At 48.6% G+C, this 19,508-nt stretch overlaps 1 protein-coding gene across 6 annotated transcripts in view; it reads left to right on the top strand.

The window, feature by feature from the left end:
* Positions 1-19,508, top strand: part of CAMTA1 (calmodulin binding transcription activator 1) — a 955,716-nt gene that overhangs the window by 883,684 nt on the left and 52,524 nt on the right. The window contains exon 1 of one of the 6 annotated variants that reach the window (XM_037828628.1): positions 7,541-7,685. The exons of the other annotated variants lie outside the window; for them this stretch is intronic. The gene's annotated coding sequence lies outside the window, so the exon portion shown is untranslated. Of the gene's footprint in view, positions 1-7,540; positions 7,686-19,508 lie in introns of those variants that run through there. 6 annotated transcript variants of the gene reach the window in all.

The following is a 19,508-nucleotide window of genomic DNA, read 5'->3' as shown; positions in this document are numbered from 1 at the left end:
CAAGTTCTTTTTGGTACCTTTATTAAAGGAGGAAGTGGAGTTGAGTGTTGGAGGATTTTTGTTGTTTTAAAGCATTGCACAGTTTGTGAAGTATTCATCAATCCTTTGAGCTGAAGAACACATTTTATCAAGAAAAATGATCTATGGCAGAGAATGTCATGCGAACTCGTTTTCCTGGGTGGAGATGTGAAATGAATGAGATTGCAGATCAGTCTAACTAAATGTGAAGTTACATGAGAAATTCCAGGAGCCTTTGACTATTATGGTTATTATTCAAACATATTATTTCAGTCACCTCTTAAAATTACTCACCCATGGCACAGCCCATGGTGCTCTCTAAACAAACCCATATCCTTTCTCCATCCTGCAGACGGCACCCCTGGCGCAGACATCATTCTTTTCTCAATAAAGGGTTCTCCCGACGGCTCCATTTGCTGCTGCGGGGCTGCGAGAAGCTCCATTTTGAACCGCCCGGCCTCCTCCCTCCATCCCTCCCCGCCTCCCCTGTGTTGGGGGGGCTGGAAGCCTCGAGAAGCCCCAGAACCAGCGCCCCCTCCTCCGCAGCCGCCCACCAACAGCGCTTCTCTTCCTTCCCCCCACCACCAACGGGAATGGGTCTGACCTTGCACACGGGAACCAGCTGGGCGCAGGTGTGGAGGTGGCTAATGCAAAGAGCATTCCTGCTCAGTAATGCACCTTTTAAAGTACGGGAAAGGGAAGAGACAAATGCAGCATTCGGCCCTTTTCTAAGATGTTAACAATTCACTGTGATTCTTCAGGCATTAAAAAATGCATCAACGCTTTAATTTTATAAGCTGATGATGTCTAGTATGACATCGGAAGGCCTGATCTGAGTCACCCAGCAACAGCTAAATCCAGGGGAAGTGGGTACATGGCATGGCCCTGAGCAGGGACAGCCCAGAAATGCTGCAGACAAGGCCCCACAAGGTTGGACTTGATGCATTTGAGGACCCCAGCGCTCCGGAACTTGGAGATGTCTAATGCATTTAGCACAAGCCTTTACAGCCCTCACTTGGAAGGCAGCAGGAAAGAGCAAGCTCTGAGCAGGGAGCAGGAGGTGGGGAGCCTGAAAGCCCCAGGCCTCTGATTGCACCACCCCTCCCCTGGTGTTCTGGTTTTTTTTCATTCCCAGTAAGAAAGGGAGGGACTGCTCCTTTTATCCTTGTGAAAGGCCCTGGCATTCTTCCAAGCCACTTGAAAGTGAGTTAAAACCAGGAGGATCACTGGGTAGGGCTGTTTCTAGATCCGCCCTGGAGACAGCAGTCAGGTGATTTCACTCTCCAGCCTGCTGGCAGCAGAGCCACATGCAGGGACTGGCTTGACTCGATTGGTCCTGGGGGCGGTGAGTTGCTGGCCTCCACAGGGGTATGGCTGCACCATGAAAGGGTGTGTGTGTTTGTGTGTGTGTGTGTGTGTGACACGTCTGTGCTTTTCCTTGGCCACTTTTTTTCTCTGCAGTGGCATTTAGCTCCTAAGGTGTCTAAAACTGTCCCTGAGCTAAAAGATGTGAACTCTGCGTGAGATGGCTGTAATTTAAAAGTGCATTTGCATATAATTGCACCTTCCCTTTTGGTTGCTCTTCTTCCTATTGGTAACAGAGACTTTGAGGTGACAGTGTAACTCCTTCCCTCATGACCTCAGGGCTTATTCTTCTCAGGTGGTAGCTAGTTGCTTTCCGAAAAAGGAACTTTCCAGCTCACGTTTTCACCAACCCGCAGGGACCTTCAGGTTTTGATTGACAGTGGCTGTGCATGCGTGCGTGTGTGTGTGTGTGTGTGTGTGTGTGTGTGTGTGTGTGTGTGTTGGTGGGGAGGGTGATTGCAAAATGACTTTCACCTTATATATCTGGGTCTTTTCACTCCACTGTCGCCTATGAGAAAATACATTATTTTCTCTTTTGCTCTTTAATCAAATGCCCACGTAAGAAGTGAATGGTCTCTCCTTCATAAGAAAGCACACCCTGACAGTCTTCATAAGTGCATTTTGAGTGTACCTTAAAACTCTTTTCTGATAAAAATGCTCGTTCATAAACAAGATTCCATCAGGCCGCAGAACACCCAGCGTCCTCTTTGAAGGCTGGGCTGTGTTTTCCTGCCTCGGGAAGGGCTACCTGCAGCCCAGTGGGCATCCATCATGCTCCCCCGGACCCTGAAGACTGTCGGGGAAGGATTTAGGGTGGCCAGGCCCTGGTTTGGCAGGCGCAGCCTTGAACAGAGAGCCACAGAGGAGGCCATGGCCCCCCACAAGCTCTGCACACGAGGGTCTATGAGCCCTTAGCCCAGGGAAGAGATGTGTAGAAGTACAGGATTCATGCTTCCACAAAGAGCAAGGCCTACTCGAAGGGGATTTCATCCCTGGCAGGAGGGCTTTTTCCAAGGCCCTTGACCCACCCTCTGAGACCCCACAGGTGCCTGTGACTCAGGAACCCATTCCAGGGCCTTCAGCTGGAGTATGGCCACTTGTGTCTGAGCTTTCCCACTCTCTTGACCAAGGTGTGGACTGGTTTGCTTGCCTTTTGGTTTAGCTAAGATGGGGCATTACCACCTTTTGGGCACTGTGCTAGGGACTTCACAAATACCTTCTCTTTGAGGCCTTATGGTGATGCTGCCAGAGTATCACCTCCATTTTACAGGTGAGGTCAGAGAGGCCTAGAGAACTTAACTTTTCCAGACCTCAGAGCTGGGAAACAGCAGCCCTGAGAGCCAGCCCGGGCCGTTCTGACTTCTGAGCAGAATGCCCAGCCACTGGGCTCCTCACCCTCTATGGGTTTAGGCTTCTATCCAAATAAGTCCTAGGTACAGGTTGGCTAAGCCGGTCCAAATTAGAGGGCCCTCAAGTCCAACATGACCTGTCTCCTTGAGGATGCCTGAGATGTACCACCCAGACCCCTGAGATCCAAGAGTGGGCATCACGTTGACAGGCATGAGACAGAAGGGGCAGTGGCCTGGCCAGCCAAAGCAGCCACACCTGGTTTTTGGGTAATGAGGCTCCACGCCCTGTCTGGGGCTGCTCATTACACCTGGTTGTGTCCATTCTGGACTCTGTGCCTCTAGCTCACATGCGAGACTGAACAGAGAGGTGGCTGAGAGCACCAGCTCTGGAGAGATGAGGGGCTCTGCTACTCACTAGTCCACAGTCCGGGGCAAACATCTTAACCTCACTGTGCCTCAGTTTCCTTCTCTGTAAAGCAGTGATAATAGTAGCACCTTCCACATAGGCTTGTTGGGAAGATAAGAGAAATTAATATATGTAAAGAACTTAGTGCTCAGAAAATAGCATGACAGTGATAATTCCGATGATGGTGATGATGGTGGTGGTGATGATGATGATAATGCTAGTGATGGTGGTGGTGATGATGGGATGGTGATGGTGGTGGTGGTGGTGGCGTTGGTGACGGTGATGATGATGGTGTTGATGGCAGCTCCCACCCTGAGAGGAAGAGTGTGGTCTTTCCCTCTCCCCAGGCGGCATCTGCTTATTGGACTTAAAACACCCGTCAGACTTATGAAGGGTGCACCACCTTTTCCATGTTGGACCTAGAACAGAATGATGCAGTTCTGGCTGGGTTGAGTGGGACTCGTGACTTCTTCAGCTGAAGACGTCCTCTTGCTCCAGCTTCTCCTGAATGGCTGCAAAATAGGATTTAGTTGGAGGCACCTGTCCTTGATCTGTGCATGGATTACTGGCAGTGCCTAAGTGGTCCCAGCCACCTCCCTCACCGTACAGCTCCTGGGCTTTCAGGGAAGGTGAGCACATTTTAACAGCAGAGGGGCTTAACCATGACAACAAAGACTCTGCCACTCTAAAAGTTCCCAGAGCATATTGTGAAGGCAGTAGACACCAAGGTGATGGTGACACTTACAGTTCTATTCCCTGAGCCCTTCCTGTGCTGCCAAGCGGAATTTAAAAATTCTCTTTTTTGAAAAACAACTTGGGCATATTCAAAGCCCCATCACAATCCAGTGTAATAATTTGCTTGAATCACATGCATGGCTTACTCTGCCATTTCCTATCCATGAGGAACAACACCCTGCAGGAGTTCTGTTCTAGCATGCTGTCATGCTCTGAGCTCGCTTCAGAAGGATCCAGTTGACTCCACCTATCTTAGTTTGCCAGAGCTGCTGTGACAAATTGAACAACAAGAATTTATTATCTCATGGCTTTGGAACCTAGAAGTCCAAAATCCAGGTCTCGGCAGACCATGCTTTCTCCCAGAATCCATAGCATTCTGGTGTTGGCTGGCCGCAATCCTTGGGGTTCCTTGGCTCGCAGCTTTGCCACTATCACATGGTGTTTTTAGTCCCCTCCTGTGGCTTTCTCTGACTTCTGGCTTCTTCTGACTGACTGCATCCAAATTTTCTCTGCCTTAAAAGGACTCCAGTCATACAGATGAAGGCCCACCCTGGTTCAATTTGGCCTCATTAAATAGGATTATCTAAGATCCTTTTCACAAATGAGTCCCCACCTTGCTAATAACAGTATCTTCAGAGGTTCTCTTTACAAACTGGTGCACACCCACAGGAATGCAGATCAAGACTCGAACATGTCTTTTGTGGGGGGCATGATTCTATCCCCAGCACTGCCCCAGCTCCATCTGACCTTCCATACACAGGCCCAAGGAGGGTGCTGGGACAGAGGTGCTGGGGGAGCCCCTCCCACCCCAACGAAACCTCCACTCGGAGGGAAATGGGTCCAACTGAGGGAGAGAGAAGGGACTTCCCTCCTGCAGAAAGGAGGGCTCCAGGGGCTGACCCCCCAACCCTCTCCCTAGGGCACAGCCAACGCCTCCTCTGCTTCAGCAGCCATGCTTCCACCTGCCTCACGTGCCAGGTGGACGTGGGGCCGCTGGAGGAAGGTGAGTGGTCAGGGGTTCCCCCTAAAGCCCCTCCTCAGGCAGCTGGAATGCCCAGGGCTGAACCCTGCCCCTGTAAACAAACCCAGGAAAAAGAACTGAAAGACAGAAGAGACTGGAGGTTCCTTCTTTTTAGCTAGGCGTCCAGGTGTCCAAACCTAGGTCCAAATCGATCACAAGTTCCCTTGCATCTAGGAATATAAAGGCAGGTGTCACCCTCATAGTCCCTCTCCTCCAGGTGGTCTCTGCCACTCTCAGTCCATCCCGGGTAATTCAACAGCTGCTGGCTGAGCTGACAGCAGGCCGGCGTGGCACCAGGTGTGGGATAAGTTAAACTTGGTTCCTGTTCTTCAAGATCACAGAAGTCTCTGTTGTAGCTAGTAACTACTACTATTTTAAAACACTTTATTAGCATATAATATAGATTTGCACCTATCGTACGTGTGCTGCTCAAGGAGATTTCACAAACCAAACATGCCCGTGTAACTAGTGTCCAGGTCAGGGGCAGAACACTAGAAAGCCAGAAGCATCCCTCCCAGTCCCCTCCAGTCACCACCTCCCACCCTATACTTCTACTAGCAACAATAGCTAACTTTTATTGAGGGTGTATTATGTACCCAGAACTCATATGAGCACTTTACATCTATCAGCTTCATAAATTCTCACCCCGTGACGTTGATATGAAGGCACAGCCAGTGGGGTGCACAGCTAGCAAGTGGCAGAATCCGACTTGGAACCCAGGCAGCTTGTCTTCGGAGTCCACGCGTCCCTGACTACTATGCTCAGTGGCTTCCCATGGGCTGCAGTGACAGGACACAATGATGCTCCCCGTTGAGTTCTGTTGAGAGTGTCAGGAAAGGCAGAGAGAGTGGGGAGGCTTGGGCCAGGCCCAGAATGGGTAGGAGTTCCCCTAGTAGAGATAAAATGGAGTTGACAAAGGGCAGGGATCCTGTGTGGCGGGAATAGGGTAGACAGAGGCAGGGATGGCAGTGGGGAGAAGGGTTTGTTGGAGCAGGACTGGAAATGTGTTTGGGTGTTTGGTCTTTGCCAGGGCAGGCTTTGGAGCAGGAGAGGGACTTGCTCAGGTTTAGGATCAGAACGAAATCACAGACGCCCGGCTTGTTTTCCTGGCTCAGAGATGTGGGCCCAGGATGGGGCCCAATCTCGCTGGGGATGCCCTTCAGTTGGCCTCTATCAATGATGGGTTATTGGTTGTAAAGGCTTAAGGGCTGTGCAAAATTATTTCCTGTGTGTGTCTGGGTAGGGTCAAAAACAGAGTCCATTCTAATCTTTGAAAATTTTAACCCGGATGGCAGAACAGGGATATAATCCGTTTAAATCACTTTTAAAGGTTGGCAATATGAAGCAAAAAAAGGCCTCATCACAACTGTTCAAGGCCGTGGGTGATGGGGGTAGGTTGGGAGGGGGAGTGACTGAGTAACGGTGTGACCTCGTGCGTTATAGCGAAAGGATAAAGGGGTGGTGGTATCCAGTTGGGATGCCTGGGAAGGTTGCTTGGAGACGGTGAGCCTTGGCAATGAAGAGGATATTACGCACAAGTATCCAAGTGAGCAAAGCCGGAGCCAGAACTTTTGGGCATCAAGGTTAGACTCTAAGGGCGGGCGGAGGGTCTGGAGTTCCAGTTAAGAAGGTCTAGCCCTGCGTCACCAGAATGGGCAGCCTTGGGCGCTCGTGAACTCCCAGGGGAGCCGCCGGTCACCATCGCGGGGAGACATCCGCGGCCCCACCCTGGCCGACGCCCCAGGCCCTTCCGCACTCGCCGCCTGGGACCCGCCCGGTGCCCACCAGCCTCCTGGGCTCTGCCCAAACTCCTCTGGTCGTCTGCCGGCCCGGGCGGCGCCCCGTGTCCGCCGCGCCCCCTCCTTCCCGCCCTGCCCTCCGCGCTCCCCAGCTCCCTCCGCAGCGCCGGCTCCTCCCGCGGCTGCATTGCAGACGCCGCCGCCACAGGACGCGCCAGGGCCGCGCCAGGCGCCCGAGCCGGGGTACGCGGAGCCCCGAGGTACGCGGGGGTACCTGGGCGCGGGCTCCGGGCGGGCCCCGACGGCGCTGCGGGGCCTCGGGAGCGCCGCGCAGGGCGGGAGTCGGGCAGATCGGGAACCCGGGACCAGAGCGCGTCCCCCCGTGTCTCCCGCCGCGCCACGCGGGCCCCGAGGAGCGCTCCTGCAGCCGTCCGCCCTGGAGAAGAGGGCCCCGCCGTCGGGCTCGGAGCCGTCCCTGCCCCAGGTGGACCAGGGCCACCCCCCTAGCGGGTGTCCCTAACCGGGGCGGATGAGCGGGCGCGGGGTCGGGCCCCGAGCGACCGCGCCAGGGCCGGGGAGGCGCCGCCAGGGGCCGTCGCCCGCGGGGACTGCGGGGACTGCGGGGACTGCGGCTCCGCCCGCGCCCTCCGGCCCGGCCCGGCGCCGTCCAGCGCGCGCGGCCGGGGCGCAGTTCTGGCGCAGTCCCCGCGCCGAGCGGCTCCGCGCCCCGCACCTGCCTCTGCCCGGCTCCGGGTGACGTCGCGCCCTCCGATTGGTCCGCGCCGGCGGGAGGGCGGGGTCGAGGCCGGTGAGCTCACCGCCGCGCCCAGCCATTGGCCCGGGCGGCGCACTCGGGCTGTGGCGGGGAGACAGCGGTACCCGGAGCCGAGCGAGTCGTTCCAGCTGCGGTGTGTGGAGCTGAGCGGGTTCGGGGCCGGGCCGCGCCGGGCTGGGCTGCGCTGGTCGGGCCGGGACGGGCGGGACGGAAGAAGAAGAAAGAGGCGGCTTGGCGCGAGCCTGGCCCGAGTTGCGGCCGCGCTCCCGAAGTCCGGGTGAGTGTGCGTGTGGCGGCGGGGGCGAGGCGGCCGGGCGGAGGGGCGTGCTTGAGCGGGCGGGCGAGGGCGAGGGCGGCGGCCCGGCCGGGGAGCGCGGGCAGCGGCGGGCGCGGGGCGCCGGGGGGCGGGCCGGGGGCGGGGCCGGGGGCGGGCGTGTGAGGGACACGCGTGTTTATGTGAGCGGCTGCGGGTGTGGGAGGAGCGCGCGTGTGGGGAGGAGGGAGTGTTCGGATGCGTGAGTGGAGGGCTGGGTGTGAGCGGGAGGCGCGAGTTTCTGGAGCGAGTGTGGGGTGGAGTAAGTGTTCGAGTGGGCGTGGGCGAACACGCGTGTTTCTGGAGCGAGTGGGGACGGTGTCTGAGGCGCGAGGGCGTGGGGGAGCGCGCGTGTTTGCGTGAAGAAGTGTGTGAGGGAGCGGGCCGAGTGGGTGTGACAGAACACGCGTGTACGGAGCGAGCGTGGGAGGAGTGAGGGTGTGTTTGGAGGAGTAAGTGTTTGGGCAGCCACCGTTTCTGGGCGCGTGTTTGGGGAGCGTGTTTCGGGGCGCGCGTGTCTGCGGCGCGCGTGTCAGGGTGCATTGGTTGGGGGCGGGTGCGTCTGCCGGGCGCGCGTGAATGGGGGCGCTCTCGTTTGGGGGGGGTGCGTGTTTGGGGCGAGCGTGTCTGCAGAGCGCACTTGTTTTGGGCGTGCGTGTCTGAGAAGCGTGTGTGTAAGGGGACGTGCTCGTCCGGGGGCAGGTGTGTCTGCGGCGCGCGTGTAAGAGGGCGCGCGTGTCCGGAGAGCGTGTTTGGGAGGGTGGGGCCTGGAGGCGCGCGCGCGGGGCCGGGGAGTGGCCGTGGCGGGGCGGGCGGGCGAGGGGCGGGGGCGGGGCGGGGACCGGGCGTGTGCGCAGTGTCCGCGCGAGGTGCCCGGGCTCGGGCGCGCGGGGGTGCTCTTCGGGTGTGCGCGAGCGGGACGGCCCCGGGGGCGGCGGCGGCCCGAGAGCGCAGCGCCGCCGGCTGGGTTTTGTTTGCAAGGCGCGCGGCTTGGTGGCCCGCTTCTCCGAACGAGCGCTCCCTCTCGCGGCTTCCCTTGGCCCACATCCCCGGCGTCCGCTGCTGGGCCCGTTGTGTCTTCCTCCGCGCCAGGGGAAAGGGGACCGGCCGCTGGACCCGCCAGAGGGGCCTGGACAGCCGGGACCGCGCAGCGCTGGGCCCCGGTGCGCCTCTGCGGTAGGAGGCGGTGGAAGCCTGCCTTTCCTGGAGGCCAGTGACGGGAAAGGGTGTTTTATTAATCCGTGCGTAGAGTGCGGTGGGAAAAGTTGATGGAGTTCGGACACGAAAGGTTTGGAAGAACTTCCTGAGAGCTTTGCCGACATGCAGACCGGTGACAGGAGAGGCTTCATCATCCGCTCTCGGAATAGGCTGGAATCGACGCTGTTTGCCCTTCTTGCATTTGTAGGATCTCTCTCTCACGATTTGATTTCGTAGGTGTTGCACGGCGTTACGGGGAGCACCGACGGGCTGCAAATGTTGGAGACTTTTTCGATCTCTGTACATTACTGCAGGCACCAAAACAATTTCTCTACAAATTAGGCACACTTTTCTAAAACTACTGTACTCTTGCAAATTATCTTCTTGATCACTTGCTTCAGTAGGAAAGGTGAAAATGTTAAAGTCTGTTTTGTACTTTGCCAACTAAGTTTAAAGGGACTTCTGTGGACTAACCTGAAGTTTCTAGTTAGGAAAGCAGGTTCAGTAAATGTGAGATGTGCTCAGATAATTACAGAAGTGCCTTATGTATTTGCTTGGTTAAATGCATTATTTTTTGTTTATGATTGAGGACCAAACTTGAAATTTTAGAATTGTGTTCCCAAGAATTTTTGTAGTCTATTGGTAAAATGTCTGGCTGTTTGTAAACGAGCCCTTTTCTCTTGTTGCCTAAAGGAACGGTTGGGAGTTTCTGTGCAGAAGCTGTGTTAGATAGAGAAACCATTACCCAAGCAGTGGCATTTCTCCCTGTGTGTTTATAGGAAAAGTATTTATTATTTTAAGACAAGAATTAGATGATAACATAAGCTTGTTTCTTTTTTTCTTTATATGAGATTTAGGGAGTAATAATGTTTAATGTTCTTGAAAATAGCATTTACTTAAGTGATATGCATTTCCCAGATAAATTTAGCTCAGTGGTGTAAACAAGCAGAGGACTGCTGTGAATTCCTAAGGGAGCTTGATTCTGATTATATAGTTAGCTAATAACTATATTGTATTACTTATGGGTTTTATCAGCTTTTCTGCTGCACAGACATTATTTCAGGCTTTTCTTTGGTCCTCTATTTAGGATTCTGCTGGGCCTTCCTGGCCCTAACAGCTTTCATTGCAGCAGTATCTTCATGTTGGACTGTCCTAGAGAACATGGATAACAGGTGGAAATGAGAATTTTTGACTTCACAAGGAAAGAGAGTGAAGACATTAAAGAACTGGTTTAGAGTGAACGTTTAAGGTGGACATTCTCGGGTTTTTACAAGGAGATGCGAAGCCGTTATTGGTGGCTAAGATTCAAGTGTCCAACTCAAGATCAGTTGTCTTCTGGCACATGTAAATTCCTGGGATCTAGAGTTTCCTTTAGGAACTCTCATGATTTTCTCAATATCTTGTTGATTGGTCTTGTGAGTTTCTGAAGTGATAGAATGGTGCTTGTAGGCTGCCTTTAAAATTTTTTTTTAAGGAGAACCATTGATACATTTATTTGAAACAGAACTTTAGGTAGCACACAGAAAGCTCAATAAAGACCATTTTGTCTTTGGCTAAAAGCCTTGACATTGTTCTTTAGCTGGTGCTGTGGTTTTCTGGAAGTCCTTTATTCTTTCTTAACAGTTACTTCTGGGCAATGTATAGCTCTCCATCCTTCCCCCCAGTCTTTCTTTGCATGCCTTCTATGTCTTCTCATGGATAAAGGGCTTTGCTTTCTGTGACTTAAAGTGGTTTAGTATTTGTACTCCATCGATCTTTTCAAAAGGAGATTCTCTGAGTGGTGCTAAGTCTTCATTATTAAACATCAGTTGTGGCATCCTGTCACAGTGAATAAGCTGAATATTTGGGAGTTTATTTCAGAAAAATATTCCTTTGCCAAAAAACTCTTGGCACACGTGTATGCTGTGGTTTGAGTGCGCCTCACCTTTTTCAAAAAAGTGATTGGAGGGAGTTTACGGAAGTACGTATTGCACAGTAAAGCAAGAGAAAATGAAAATAAGATGAAATGAAAAAGGATTAGGCAAAAGGAAAGTGAGGGTACAGGAAAGTGAGATAGAGGTAGTAATGAAGTTAGTAAATGATATTCATCCCCCAAAATCTTTTTGTGCTTTCTAGAGATAGGCCACAAACTGCATACTGGGCTCTCTGCAGTTGTACAATAAGCAATGCATGGCTGATTTTGTTTTTAGATGATGATATATATATATATATATATATATATATATATATATATATATATATATATTCCCCCCCCCACGGTCTGACAGCATCAATTAACTTTAATTGATGATTGGAAAGAAATCCAGGTGAGATGTACTGAACCACATTTAAGTCCACGTGCTAGTATTAGTCACATTTACCAACTAGGAAGAGCTTATGAGCTTGCTGGGTGACACCGGTAGGTACTATAATTTCATGCCATGAGGATATTGAACTTGCATCTGAAGATCATTGGTGAAGGTCTTCTCTTCCTAAGTGAATTTTCCTGAAATTCTTCTTCTCTTTGCTATTCTCTGATGTGCTTAGAAGTGGGTTAAGACACTGCAAGCACTGGGAAAAAGTTTTGGTTTGCTTGGTGGACAAGAAAATAGTTGCTCTCATCCCCCAGGCCCCCCACCCCCTGCCCCCAGGCAGTATAGAAATGATGTAGCACGTGGCTCAGTAAAAACATGGGGTGGTTCCATGTAAATAAGGGCTGTATTTTAATGGAGGGGAGTTGAGGGCAGGAGGCAGTAAAATTCCTTTTGTATGCTAAATGCAGTTTTAGTTTCAAAAGTATCGTGGTGCCTAAAATTTGCTTAATTTTGACATTGTCTTGTGAGCACTGAAAATAAAGCGTAACTTTAGACATAGAACTCATGGAGCAATCCGTGAGTCAACACTTTTTTTTTTTTTTTTATTGGTTGTTAAGCAAATTATAACTAAAAATTAAATATTAATTAGAGAAGGTAAAGTATGGGAGGAATTTAACCAGGGCAAATGTTTATAGGAGCTAAACTACTAATGCTGACCTTGTATGGTGTTTTTGTAATATGGAAAGTAAAGGTAAATAATGTAAATAAATTTCTCCAAATATATTAAATTAACATTTATCAACCACCCAAAATAAGCATTGAATGGTTTTTTTTTTCTTTTACTTTTCTTCTTCCCCTGACTTTCACAACCCCCCAAATCTGTGCTCACTCTTCTAGCCATCTTCCCCCTTCCCTCCAACTTCTCAGCAGGAGTCCCCCACTGCCCTCAGGCTGGGGTACTTATCCCTGTTCCACACCTGGTGCTGAATTCCACCTCCTCCTCTGTGCTGTTCCCCGGGCCTAACTGAAGTCTTCCCTCTTTAAGGAAGCCTCTGCTTCACTTCCCACAATAGGCTCCTTAGGGCTTGGGGGAGGCACTTGTGCTACCTCACCCCCTGCCACTTGGCATAACGGAATCCGGAGTCGGAGCCTCACAAATACTGTTAGTTGACATAGATTATCTTTAGCACGGTGATACTAATGAGAACTTGTTTCTTCAAGCCTGAAACAGACCTGATTCTGTCCCTACTTCATGCATTAGGTTCAGTCTCCAACCCTACACACGCTCCAGTTCACGTCAGCTCAAGGTCCCTTGTAGATTTGGGTTTTCACTTAAGTGGTCTTGAGATGGCCCTAAAAGTCTTGGACTGTCCCAGTGTAAATTGTCCAGGCCTGACACCTGAATCATCTTTCCACATTTCTTAGGATTAGCCGGAAGCTGGCTGTGTAGGAATGTTTACATGACAGCTGTTGGCTTTAGTATAGTATAGTAGGGTAGAGGACCAGTTTTTTCTTTCTGCTCTACCACTAGCTAAATGGGAAATCTTAGATAAATCACCTAATATCTCTGGATCTAGTGGTGCAGGAAATCAGTTTAGTGGGTCATCATCAGTTGTTTTTTTGTTGTTGTTCTGTTTTTAAAAAAATCACAGTGCACTGCACATAGTGAGGGTAAGTATCAATTTGGGAAATTTTTGTTTCAGATACAGGTGTGTGTGTTTGTATGCGTGTGTGTACTGGGTTGTATTTCTTTCTGTGAGCCACAGTCAAAGTTTGAAAGCCCCAGGGCCAGATAATTTCTGAGTTCTCTTTAATTCTGATATTCTGTAGCCTTTCTCTTCTGTGGGGTGCATCTGTTGTTGTGGCAGAGGATTTGCATTTGGCAGCATATTAAGGCCTGAAAAAGTTAAGATACTTTTTCTGATTTCTTTGGTAATAAAAATGTTTCAAATAAGCATTTCAGTTTATTTCTTCCATAATTTAGCCCTTGTTTTATAGAGGGATTCTAATACAATTTATATACTATCACTAATGTATATTTAATGGCATTTAATACTATTTTTAATTTGTAAGTGGAAGTAGAACTTTCCCATATTTATTTAACAAAAGGATCCACCTTTCAGTTAATGGATTGACCTTGGACCACTTTCAGCTGCAAGTAACAATTTCAGTTCAAAGTGGCTTATGTATGAAGTACAGCCCTGGACTTACCTTCAGGTACGCCGGTTCCAGGTGCTCACGCGATGTCATTGGGAATCTGTCTCTCCCTCCCTTGGCACTGCTTTCTTCTTTGTTGATTTTATTCTCAGGCAGGGTTTCCCCAAGTGGTAGCACAACGCCCCCCTCAAAGCTCCAGGCTTACATTCTGCTAATTTGGCAAGCGTCTCCAGGAAGGCAGCTTTTCTTTCCCGGCAGTTCCAGGAACTGTTCTGTCTCCTGCTGGCCCAGCTTGAGTCCTGTGTCCAGTCACCTGATAAGGGGGGTGGTACCTCACCAGCAAGGCGGCTCTACACCTACCCCTGAGGTCAGCAGTCCCACCTGAGTCCCTACCTGAGTCCCTGCCTGAACTGAGGATGAGACAGAGTAGCTCCCCAAGGAGGACCAAGGTGCCGGCTCCAGAGAAGGGAGCGTGGATACTGGGCAGGCTTGCTGTGGAGGAAGGATAATTTTTTACCTTTAGCCTTGATTGTTATATTCCTAAAAAAAGCACCTTTCATTCTGAAACTGCAGCAACTCATAATAAGGCTTTACTCCATGTTTTTATTCTCTTGGTCGTATTTTAAATGAGATACCAGAACCTGTAACCCTTTAGTGAACCTTTACATGGGTGCTAACAGTTCCTAGAACCATTTTCAGAAAATATAACTTATGTCCTTAATATCAAACACTTTGGTTTTGCAGAGAACTAATTGAAATATCCTTTTATCTTTTTTTGGTGAAAGAAACCATTCATTCTGCTCTAGCCAGAATCAATGCCCCTGGCATTTTTGGGTGTGTGTGTGTGTGAAAGATGTCCTATCTAATAATATAAAAAATAGGAAGTCCCCAGTCCAAAACTGATGATATTCTAAAAGTTTACAAGTCAATTGAATAATATTCCACAGATAAACAGTGCTACAAATGGTAGGTAGGTTCCCAGGCTAGCCTGGGGGCAAAAACCTTTTTGAACCCTTAACAGATACTCTACATTTGCAGGAGAAAAATAATTAAAATAATGTGCCTGTATGTATATATCACATATATATATACTGTAAAACATTGAACTATATACTCTGTATAATATTAAATTTATGACACATACACTTATGTGTTCCAAAACAAATGACACAGTGAACTTCACATTTAATACCTTAAATGATGGTGCTTGAATAAAATTAAGTATATAGAAAAAATGCAGTTAATGGAAACTTTTATGGTAAAAATTCTTAATTCGTAGAGAATTCAAAATGGTTCTCTAAAATTACAAAATCTAGCTGTCACCATTTAAAAGGAAAAAAAAAACCAGTCAGTAGTGTAAGTTTCTTGAGACCATAACCCTAATGTTATTTTTATTATCAATTATAATTACAATCACGTTTTTATTCCCAAAATGGAACAAAGAAGAGAGAGTGAGAGAAATCTTTAATGGGGTATTTTGAAGAGTTAGAGCAATGAAAGGGGAAGGAGGATGTGGGGTGAAGAGGCAGTGATATAATGTCAAAGGAATTAACTGACCACAAGCAGAGAAAGGGGTTCTCCTGAGAAGGAAGAAAGGAGATGGTAGGGAAGAGACGGCTCCCGCTGACTACCCCGTTAGTCCGTGCGGCTTTATTAGGGTCTGTGGCAGGCTGGAGGTGGCACCCAAGCCTAGCCGGGTAAGTGAAGGAGGAAGCAGGGAGCGTGTGGACCAGGAACTTCCCAGCTCGGTGGACATCTATGTAGAAAATGTACTCTTGCGACTAGTTTCAGTTCCTGAACTCTTCTGTGGGATAGTTAGTTACAGGGAAGGCATGTAGGGGGCCCCCCACACAAGAAAGTTCCTGTGGACAGGTAGGTTTAGGAAATGCACCTGCCATTAGCTCCCTCTCAGCAGTTCATAGTGTACGTTTGCATTTTAAGACTTGGAGAAGCCTTACGGTAAAGAAATTATTTAATTGCATTTAATTAGTATTTCCAAAATGGGTTTGCCAAAACCACGTTCGCCTTCATGGTTCACTGAGCAGCGGTTTGTGGAAACTTCTGTAGAGTGCAGTTTGGGAAATGCTTCAACGGACTGTCCCCACAAAATGAGTTCTGAGCTGGAATCCATGGACCTCCCATGGTCTAAGAGCCCCCTAAAATTGAATATGAGATTTTATATGTGTCTGTGTTTCTACAAGGGTTTAAAGCTTTCATCATTGTCACAGGGTCCATGAGCAAAAAGATTAAGAATCACTGTAATGGGTTTTTTCCTGATAAGGGAAGTCCAGCTTGTCTAATATCCTCAATTCCTCACATCCGTACATTTTATATCGGCATAGGGCTATTAACCAAGAAGTATGGGCAGTCACTCCGGAGTTGCTCAAAGACTTTGGAGTGCAAAATTGTAAACGGGGCTGACTGTGCACTTGATTATTGTGATTATTGTCAAATAGATTAAAAAACTGGCAGCAGCTTCCTCTTTCCACCAAGAATTGTGGGAAGAAATTATCGGTGCAGAACACTGCCTCATTGCTACACTCCAAATTTATTTATTCCCAAACACAGGTAGAAGAGAGGACATTTAATTGCAGTAACAAGACTTTAGAAACTAAGGGCCACTGACCTGCAGAAGAGAAATCAGTTAAGAGTTACTTAATGATAAGCAACTAAAAACCAACTAAATATAGAAAGCTTTTCTTTAGAGAAATTTAAAACATTCAGCTCACTTTTAGATTTAAATATTAAGATCATGCAGTATTGTTCAAGAAAGAGCAAGCAATAAATAACAGCCATGTATTCCTCTGAAGAGTCTAAGTACCCTTTCATCTAAACCACGTCATCAGAGAGCTGTGTACTGGTTCCACGCTGGACTGTCGTTGAATTGCTTTGACGAAATGGTGCTCCAGCGGGTCCCTTTAATAGTAAGCAATAATAAGCGTCATTTGAAACCCGGTATTGCTTTTACTGCACGGATGTTGTCAAAGCTGCTCTTGCATCACCGTGCCCCTCTCATTGGTACTTGTAGGGGGAATTTCTTTCAGATCTTTGTTCTGGGGAAAGCCCTGCTCTCCGAAACAGCTGACGCATGGTGATCTTCAAAGTGATTGCCTCTCTTTTTGCCTCATTTGCTACATTCAGCCAAATTTGGGGCTAACGTTTAACCATTTTGGAGAATTTGTTAGTAGGTATTTTCTGGATAACAGCTTTACCCATGCTTTATTTTACGCTTATTTTTCACCAATGTCGATCTTTATTATTAAGAATTTTTATCAGCCGCCTCAAACAGACATGCCAGGATTGTCACCAGTTAAGCGAGGGCAGAGAGAGAAGTGACGAGTGGGAAGAAGGGATTGGAGCAGAGAAAGGAGCATGGGATGAGATGGGGGAGAAGGGAAAAGCAGACAGTGAGCTGCACTTTGATACGTATACGTGAGGAGTTTATCGAGGCAACCCCGTGTCTGTGCCCTCTGCCCCTCTGAGTTGGTTGTGGTTGGTTAACCTTCGTTCCGTGACCTAATGGCTCCCTGGGCCCTTGGATCAGCTGCACTCTGAGCAGGACAAGTAAAGAAGCCCACTTTGGGGACTTTGGTCAGGGTAGCAGGAGGACAACCCTCACGACTGTGTGAAATCACGGAGAAGCACCAGAAGTTTTTCCACCTCGTCCAAGGGACTTGTTAATGCTGGCCAAATTCACACATTCATTCAGCCATCGTGGATTTGGAATTGGTGTAAACTTGAAGGGGTGGAGATGCAGAGCAGGCCTTGGTGCGTTTTCTCATGTGCCCTGTGGAGCTAGGAGCCCGGTCCACCCCCAGGGGTCCTGACACCACCACAGGGAAGCTGAATGGCTAAAAATTTTCGAGAATTCTGGTGATTCCCCCAGAGAAATAATTTTTTTTTCTGAATAAAATGTTTAAGTGGTGTTTTGTTTTGCTAAAGCAACTGGAATGCAGTATACCAGAAATGCATAGACTTTTACAGTGGGGATTTATTTGCTTACAAATGTACAGTTCTAAGGCCGTGGGAAGTCCCAACTAAGGCATCAACAGGATGATACCTTCTCTGAAGATGGGTTTCCCTGAGCTTGGGCTCCTCAGTCACATGGCTGGGCACATAGTGACGCCTGCTGGTCCTTCTCTGGATTTGTTGCTTCAGCTTCTGGTGTCTCTGTCTGTGGCTTCCTCTCTGAGCTTCTATGGGTCCTCTCCTGGTTTCCCCGGGGTCTATGAGCTTCTCTTAAATTCATCTCTTCACTTCTGTGTGTGTTTTATCCTCTTAAAAAGGGCTCCAGCAAGAGGGTCAAGACCCATCTTGAATGAGGTTAGGCGGGTCGCATCTCAGTTGAAATAACCGAATCAGAAGATCCCACCCACAGTAGGTCTACATCCACAGGAATGGATTAAAAGAACACGGCCTTTTCTGGGGTACATACCCCTTTAAACTACCACAGATGGTATAATTTGATTTTTTTTTTAAAAAATGTTTATTCTCTAGGCCTATGATGAGTTGTAAAATAGTATTCTTCAGTCATTTTATCTGTTAGGACATATTTTGCCTCCAATATGTCCAATATTTAAAAATAATACAGCAATTTCTTTGAAAATATATACATTTCAGGCTGTTGATTTGGAAAGGACTTCATCTGTGTTTGTTCCGGATGTTTGTAGTATTATGAAAAACTCTTACTGTAGTTAACAAACTTCTTGAGTCCTGGAACTGAAGCCTTCTCTGTAGAATCCGGTACTGAAAAAAATATTTTTGGAACAACTTGGATCTTAACTCTCTCACAAGTTAGCAAGACAGTTGGGAATGTCTGTACAGATGGCATCCCTACAATTAGCTGGGAGAGCAGAGCACGGCCACAGCAGATGTCTGAGTAATGTATGGAGCGCGCGGCTGCGGCAGCTGGGAAGGCGTCTTCCCACCAGACGCCCGGGCTCCCGGCCCGGCCCTAAGTTGGATCCTGAACACCACCAGGGGCTCTGAGCAGGTAACAGCATTAACGTTAGCAGTCTCAGCTAGAAGCAGCCGGGGCCGTTCTACCTCTGTTTCCCAGCGACCGTATAAGCCATTTTACTATAGTTTTCTTTTTAATGGAGTTGGCCCCTCTTTCCCCGTTGTCTCCACCTTGACTTGTGGTCGGGTGTGCTGTTTCCAAGGCAGAAGCTACTGTGTGTAAGAATTTGTAGGCAGTGGTATCATTTGGGTGGTTTGTTTGTTTGTTTGTTTTAAATGCTCTGTCTTGCTGCATTTGGGAGGATTAGGTTAAGAGGTGACAGTGTGAGAAGGGGAGGATTAGGTTAAGAGGTGACAGTGTGAGAAGGGCAGGAACTGCTTTTAATCACTTGGCAGTAAAAAAGCACATCATGGAAATGACTAATGGAACCAAATCTCTTTTTCTGCCTAATATCCTTTTCCTTGTCCTCCTTGAAGTCCGCATTTTATATTTCAAAGAGACAAGATTAACTCACTCGCTCAATACATATTTATGGAGGCCTTGGAGACTCAGCAGTGAACAGGAAAAGCCCACTACATTGATTTATGTTAGATGGAGTTCCTTGAAACAAAGGATCATATCTCATTTGATTTTGTGTCCCTGGGGCTCGCCCACTTCCTGGAGCCATCTCGTCTCTCGTTCTATCCCCAGAGCCTTCGCAGTCCTGGCAGTGGGTGCTCAGTAAATACCGGTGGGAGGAATCTCTTCTGGCCATGATTCTCCATGGCTCTTCCCAAAGGACTTTAAGTGTTTTTATGAGAGTTGTTTTAATTCGTGTTCATGCCTTCTGACAATTCTTGTGCATTTCGTAATTTGTCTTTGCACTCTCAGTCAGGATGTTCATTGTCCATTTTGCTTTATGTGAGCTGTTTTAATTTCATTCCACCGTCACATCTGCATGTCCAGGTTGGATTTTTCATCACCCACAAGATGCATCACAGCACTTTTTTTTAAAAAACCTCATAAACGATAATGTGCCTTCTCCATTGTTCACTCATTTCACTGTTACTACTTTAGAATGTCTCAATTCATGCTTACATTTCTTATTTTCACCGTATACTGAAGGTGTCCTCCAGATTTGCTTTTTGGAAATTCTGCGAACTTAAAAATTCTACTTTTGTAAAAGTGGACCCAGAATCT

Source organism: Choloepus didactylus, chromosome 2 (genome assembly GCF_015220235.1).
Source record: "Choloepus didactylus isolate mChoDid1 chromosome 2, mChoDid1.pri, whole genome shotgun sequence".
Classification (NCBI taxonomy): Eukaryota; Metazoa; Chordata; class Mammalia; order Pilosa; family Megalonychidae; genus Choloepus; species Choloepus didactylus.
This window is presented reverse-complemented; position numbering and strand designations above follow the sequence as displayed.